Below are 7,250 nucleotides of genomic sequence, written 5' to 3' on the forward strand. Positions count from 1 at the left end.
GGAAATTTCCAGAGGCAGATATAAATATGCAGGCAGTCTAGAGATAATGAGGTTAGTTCAATCAGGAAGGGTGAGGCCCTCTTCTAGCAGTTGAGGTGTGAACACCAAGGGAGGAGAAACTGCTCTTGTAGTTGGCTAGCCATTCACAGACTTTGTTTAATCCTGAGCTGATGGTGTCAAATTTGCAAATGAACTGAAGCTCAACAGTTTCTCTTTGAAGTCTGGTTCTGAAGTTTCTTTGCTGTAGGATGGCTACCTTTAAAACTGCTATTGTGTGGCCAGGGAGGTTGAAGTGTTCTCCCACAGGTTTTGTATATTGTTTCAATTATTTCAAATTTGGTGACGATATATACCTCCAGACCACTGGCACCGCTATGGGCACCCGCATGGCCCCACAATATGACAACATTTTTATGGCTGACCTGGAACAACGCTTCCTCAGCTCTCATCCACTCACGCCCCTTCTCTACCTACGCTACATTGATGACATCTTCATCATCTGGACCCATGGGAAGGAGACTCTGGAAGAATTCCACCACAATTTCAATAGCTTCCAACCCACCATCAACCTCAGCCTGGACCAATCTACACGGGAAGTCTACTTCCTAGACACCACAGTACAAATAAGTGACGGTCACATTAACACCACCCTATACCGAAAACCCACTGACCGCTATGCCTACCTTCATGCCTCCAGCTTCCATCCCGGACACACCACACGATCCATCATCTACAGCCAAGCACTGAGGTACAACCGCGTTTGCTCCAACCTCTCAGACAGAGACCAACACCTACAAGATCTTCACCAAGCATTCTCAAAACTACGATACCCGCATGAGGAAATAAGGAAACAAATCAACAGAGCCAGACATGTACCCAGAAGCCTCCTGCTGCAAGACAAGCCCAAGAAAGAAGCCAACAGAACTCCACTGGCCATCACCTACAGTCCTCAGCTTAAACTTCTCCAACGCATCATCAGTGATCTACAACCCATCCTGGACAATGATCCCTCGCTTTCACAGACCTTGAGAGGCAGGCCAGTCCTCGCCCACAGACAACCCGCCAACCTTAAGCATATTATTGGCTGTGGCTTCTGAAGGTTCCTAAGGAAGATGGCATCAACCTGAAATAAGAGAAATGGAAATAGAATATTAGACACAGCTGAACAATCCCCATTTCACCTTTCCCATTTGCTTTTATTGTCCATGTTGATATACCCTCAACTTCACCAGCAAGCTGGATCTACATGACTCTTCAAAAGGATAAAATAGAGTCGCCGTCCCTACAGTGGATCAGAAGAAGCAAGCAAAGAACTGTGGGTAGAGAAAAGTAGACTCCAGTATATCCCAAAGTGTTTAGTAGAGTGAACCCCACTGACTTGCATGTCTAGCTAATCTGTATTGTTCTGGGGAAGGTTGTAGGAGACAATGCCAAGGAACTGTGGAAAACTAGATCCTGTTCCCAATCTCATAAGCACAAATAATCAGAGTAGCTGCTAATGATTGTGTTTGACAAGAGGGAGGAACTAAGCAAGGGCAGGAGAACTGGTGACTCCAGGCCTTAACAGTAAAATTAATTTAATATTGCAGATAACTGAGTCTGTAATAAAGGAAACAAGGCCCTCACTCACACATAACAGAGAAGGAACAAGATAGCATGATACAGGGTAAAGATAGGGAGGGGAAAAGGATTTACTGCTGGGGGAATTCATATGGCCTGCATTTTTCTGTGCCTCTGCACAGAAAAATGCAAATAAAATCTACGGGGGACATGGCCTCTTCCCCAGCAGCGCGTCTGTTCCAGCATGCATGGAGCAACCTCAGAGAGGGGGGCGGGAGGCTGGGCATGCATGCCTGCATGATTACTGTCAGGGGGCGCTGGTGGTATGTGCGTGAACAATCGAGAGAGACTCTGTTCCTCTCCCTTGCTACAACAGCTCACTGGTGTGGAAGGGTAGGGCTTTTTATTATGCACGAGGCAGTCTAGAGGCACAAATGTAGTAGCCCTGCCTGAGTTAGATTCATTCTCTGAGGCATTAGCAGCCTGACTATGTAGTTAGTAATGTCGTTAAAGTTGCTGTTGATGGTTAATTGATCTCATTCTCTGAAGCAAAAATGTAGCAGCCTGACTGTTAAAGTTAATGTTGTTAATGTTGCTATTGTTAGTTAACTGTTCCCATTCTCGGTCAATTTCCCCAGGAGTATAAAACCTGTAAAAGTTTTAAGGCCCCTACATTGCCAGAGTGATGTAAAGGAGCCTTATTATAAATGAGAGTAAGGGAATCCTCAGCTAGGAAGATCTATGTGCTTTCTCACTTTATTTCTGTGCCAAAGTGGCACAATGGGGTTAGAAATCATCTCAGACTTTGAGGGCAAATAAAACATTTACCAAAGAGTCAATAAAATGTCAGGACAATCAGAACCAAGCACTTCCCAAAGTACCCAGCCAGGTCCAGGACAATGATTACCAAAACTGTATGACTTTCATGTGTTAAAGTCTGAACAATTTAAAATGACATTCTACTTTTTTTTTTTCCTGTTTGGTGTTCTGTAATGTAATTTAAATGAAAGGGTATTAGTTACCAAGTGTTTGTAACTTAACTTTCATGTGCTTAGGAAATGCTGAATAATTATTGTGTTTTTTCTGTATTGTAGTTTAAATAAATTACCAAAACAGTTGAATCTGGTGTGATTATATTGCATTATTTTGACAAATAAAGGATGCAGAATTTTGCAGAATTTTGATTTTTTTTTTTGGTGCAGAATTCCCCCAGGGGTAAAGCATGATTGACTTTTGAAGGAGATGCTAAAATGAGAAGCTATGACCAAGTTTTGTCATAGACCAGGCAGTGCCCTGAGTGATCCAGAAGCTGGTGCTTCCTTAAAATGCCTGCAAGGTGTGATCATCCAACACTTCCCCTTTCAGGAAGTTGATTGCCATATTACACGCCTCCACCCTACTCCCTACACTGACGTATCACCCTGTGTGGTTTTTGAGGAGGGAGGAACTGAAGAGAGACTCAGTATTCGCTGGGCAGAAGATGGCCCATTCTTCAGTTGATCTGCCTGAGACTGTAAAGTTGGAGATGAAGGAGATCTATGTCTCAAGGGAAAAGAAGCACAAACATTTGCATCAGCACAATCCCATTTTACTACCTCTCAGTAAGATCTGTATCAATGTGCTGCATTGTAAGCTCTTTTGTGCAGAGACATTGTATGCTGCTCTTTAAAGCTCTGATGACATGATATAAATTGGAAAGTAAAGAATCATTCTTTCTTGATGTAAATGCTAAGATGAGAAGCAATAGTTGGGAGAAGATGTTGGTCGGCCAGTGTCCTGAGGAATCTGGAATTTGGTGCCTCCTTAGAATGCCTGGAGCAACATAATCATCTTGTATTTATGTTTTCAGGTAGATGGCAACTCTATTCTATGCTTTAACCTGAGCCTTTACTGACCCCTCCCTGCACAAAAGAAAGAAAGATGTCCCTGCACAGTAGATCTCCTGTACTCACTGAATGGAAGAGGGTCTGCTCAAAATTAAAGCAAACCTCTTTCAGGATAGAATGGTTGGACTGAAGCCTCCCAGGGCAACGAACACACTGTGATCTGTTCAGTGGCCAAATGCTGGAGATAAGGAAAGGGTGGGACAATTTGCTCTAATCATGGATGTTGGGGTGTGGAGTGTTTTGGATGTTAAGGTGTGGAGTCATGGTCAGGGCTATTTAGGGGTCAGACAGTGCCCAGGGTGAGAGAGAGAATGTCGAGCTTTCTTACAGTTCCCAGACTGAGAGAACTGTCCTCCATTATCAGGAAGGTGGCAGCACTATTCCTTACATACACTTAAGCCCTTACGGATCCTCTTCCACACCATTCTTAATGTACGCACAAGCTAGAATTAAGGAGAACTTGAATACTCACTGAAGAGGGGATTGGCACTACATGGCCTTCTTGGGGCTGATCACTGAATCTGTATGTACACTGTGTCCTAAAATAAGAGAAATAGATGCAAAATATTATTAGCAGCTGAACAATGTCCCCACTTGTCCTAAATATGTCATAGTGGCCCCTGTTAATGCACAGCTAAATTCACCTCTACCAGTACATTCTATTTAAATCCACTTTCCTTGCCTCCAACTTCTAATAAAATCCATAGTTCAAAGCCTCTCAGGCTTGGCTGCGGCAGTAGAAACAAGTAAATAATTGTGGGAAGGGGAACAACCAAAGCTGCTTTACCCAAACAAGTGTTTCTATTACTCTATGGGACTACAGGGATAACACAATCTATCCTACAAGTAGCTGAAATCAAATATCTTGCTCCGAACCACAGAATTGTCAGAATGGCAGGTGGTAGGCCATAAAATTCAGGATAATATGTAACTGGGCAGCTCTGAGTTCCAACTATAGGAATAGTAGTAAACTCCTTTGCCAAAGCAGTAACTGAGGCTTGGTCTACACTGTGGGGGATCGATCTAAGTTACGCAACTTCAGTTAAGTGAATAATGTAGCTGAAGTCAACGTACTTAGACCGCATGTTTTCTCTGCGGTGGCTCCACTGTTGACTCTGCCTGTGCTTGTCGCGGTGGCGGAGTACAGGAGTCAATGGGAGAGCACTAGGGGGTCGATTTATCATGTCTAGACTAGACGTGATAAATCGACCCGTGCTGGATCGATCGCTGTCCGCCAATCCGACAGGTAGTGTAGACTTTGAATCACTGAGTCTTTGAATCACTCTGCAAATACGTTAAGACTTTTCCCTTCCACTGAACTGCAGTGATAGGGGACAATATGACAATCACTAACTAGATAGTAGCAAGGTGAAGTCAGGATTGCAGGAAAGGTAAATTTGTTAGTCTCTAAGGTGCCACAAGTACTCCTGTTCTTCTTTTTGCGGATACAGACTAACACGGCTGTTACTCAGGAAAGGTATATTTGCATTGCAAGAGAATGTTAACGTGAGGAGGAATGGTTGGAGCTGGTTGTTGGTCAGAAAATGCCTAGGGTGAGAGAGAATATAGTTCTTTCTTACAATGACTGCAGCAAATATATTATGTGTTTATCTTATTAGAAATCTAGTAATATTCTCTACACCCAAAGCCCTGCACAAACTTGGACATGCACTCTCCCCAGTATAGATACAGGTGAAGAAATCCCAATACTCACTCAGGGGTAGAGGGTCTGGTCTGTTTGAGGAAAGTTTCATAAAGCACAAAGAACGGAGCCTCGGGAAGTAAAGGGGCAGGCAAGGGAGAGTCACTGATTAAATGAACCCATGATGGAGTATTCATCCTAAAATAACATGAATGGAAAGGAAATATGAGTATCAGGAAAGAAATTGTCTCATGTATCTCCTGCCTCCTCATATACCATAATTTACATTAATAACACTGAATGATCCCACCACCTGGTAAAATCAATTTTAATGCAACTTTCTTCTATCGTCTAATAAAATCTCTATTGTTTCATCAACAAAAATTTCAAATCAATTTGGGGAACTGGGCTCCTGCAGACTCCTAAATTCTCATATCAGCTAAATGGGCAAGAGAAAGGAAAAGCAGTGAGCCCCATGACTCCCTAATCCCTATATGGCCATCAGCTGTCCCACCACGAGCTTTATTTCATCAGCCATTCTTCTTGGTCTTGGTCACTACCAAAGGAGAAAATAAACTCCATTGAATCAGGGATGGAGTGTTCCATTACTCACAGGCAAAGGATTTTAGGGAATAATCTCTTTACAAGTGATTGAGATCTTTGGAGGAGCTCTCAGTTGCCCCTTCCCCAAACTGCACTGTAGAAATACCTTTGTAAGTACGTTGTCCTCTGAGTAGAGCTATTCCTCACTCCCTGCCTACTCTATAGTCCCAGTGAAATACAGAGAGCAAAGTTGAGATCACACTAAACATGTGACTGCTGCATTTTCTGTTCCTAATTCCCTTCTTTTCTCACTCTTGAGAGCATCATAAACTAGAAAAATGGGTCCCAAGCTCCAGATATGGGCATTCCCAGACTTTGCTGGGGTCCAGGCAGGAGGCACACCCTTGGCTAAGGAAAAGTTTTTTGAACAGTGCTGCATCCATATTTTCAGAAAGATTGGGGCCCTGTTCCACACATGTACCTGAAACCCTGCAGCCTCCAAAGTACTCTAACCTAGTGCAAGGAGTATGCTCATTGCCAGAATTACCTGATGAAGGAGGATGGATCTGCCTTTTTGAGAGGTGAAGAGGCTTCATTAGGCAAGAAAAAGTATGTGAGGAGCCAAAAAGTAGCTGAAAATTGGGTGTGGACACGTGTTCTGGCCCTTGATGGACCCTTCATCCTAAATGAAATGGAAACAACAAAATGTTAGACTCCTCCCAGTGCCCTACGCATTCCTATCGATTTAGGGTTGGAAAACACAGTATGTTTATTATTCTGTTCCTCTGCGTAAACTGACAGACAATATCCCAATGAGTTCCTAATAAGAGTATTTTACCAATAACCGAAGCAATTTATGAACTGTGGGTTTAAGGAATGCTGTGAACAGTAGAGGAGATAAAGGATTGCTGACTCCAGCATTGAGCAGGAAACCTGATTTAAAAGGGTGAGTTTTTGAGGCACCTAAAAATATTATTTTAGGAAGGGATCTCTGAGAGGAACCCAGACATTTAACCACTCAACTGTTAGGGGGTTCAGAAGGAGACATGCGACACTATACACTAAGCAGAGCTGCCTGCAGGTTTATGTGTGAAGCTGTCAGTGGCCTACATGGTATTCGGAGGCTTTTTGGCTACACTATGTGGCCCAAACTCTGACCTTTTTCCCTGTCACTTCCCCTCCCCCATATACTTTGTCATTCTGTACAGTGTGTACAAGGTAAAACTTTTCTGATCTTCTTACCAAGAATCCAACATTGACTTCAGGTAATTCATCATCCACTAATGGGTTCTCAGACCTTAATTGAATAAAAATAGAGACATTTACATTAGACATTAGGGAAATCTTACATGCGGTTAAAGAGAGATGATCGGACAATGGGAGTATCTTGTCTTCTGAAAGTGACCAGTGCCAGATGCTTCAGAAGGAATGAACATTACTGGGCAATTTCAAGTGTTGTATAGTCCCAGCTTCTAGCACTAGAGGTTTAGGATACCTGGAGCCTGGGGATTGAGTCCCTGACCATCTTGACTAATATAGCCATTGATGGAGCTATCGTCCATGAATTTATCTAATTCTTTTTTGAACCCAGTTATACTATTGGTCTTCACAACATCCCT

At 43.0% G+C, this 7,250-nt stretch overlaps 1 long non-coding RNA gene across 1 annotated transcript; it reads right to left on the bottom strand.

Annotated features, from left to right (window-relative positions):
• Positions 1-399: 399 nt before the first annotated feature.
• On the bottom strand, positions 400-6,928 carry LOC101942991 (uncharacterized). Its single transcript, XR_010589438.1, has 5 exons — positions 6,874-6,928; positions 6,179-6,313; positions 5,161-5,286; positions 3,919-3,985; positions 400-1,123 (listed from the first exon to the last, which is right to left on the bottom strand). It is a non-coding gene; the product is annotated as an uncharacterized LOC101942991 (long non-coding RNA).
• Positions 6,929-7,250: the final 322 nt, after the last annotated feature.

This window comes from Chrysemys picta, chromosome 7 (genome assembly GCF_011386835.1).
Source record: "Chrysemys picta bellii isolate R12L10 chromosome 7, ASM1138683v2, whole genome shotgun sequence".
NCBI classification, from domain to species: Eukaryota; Metazoa; Chordata; order Testudines; family Emydidae; genus Chrysemys; species Chrysemys picta.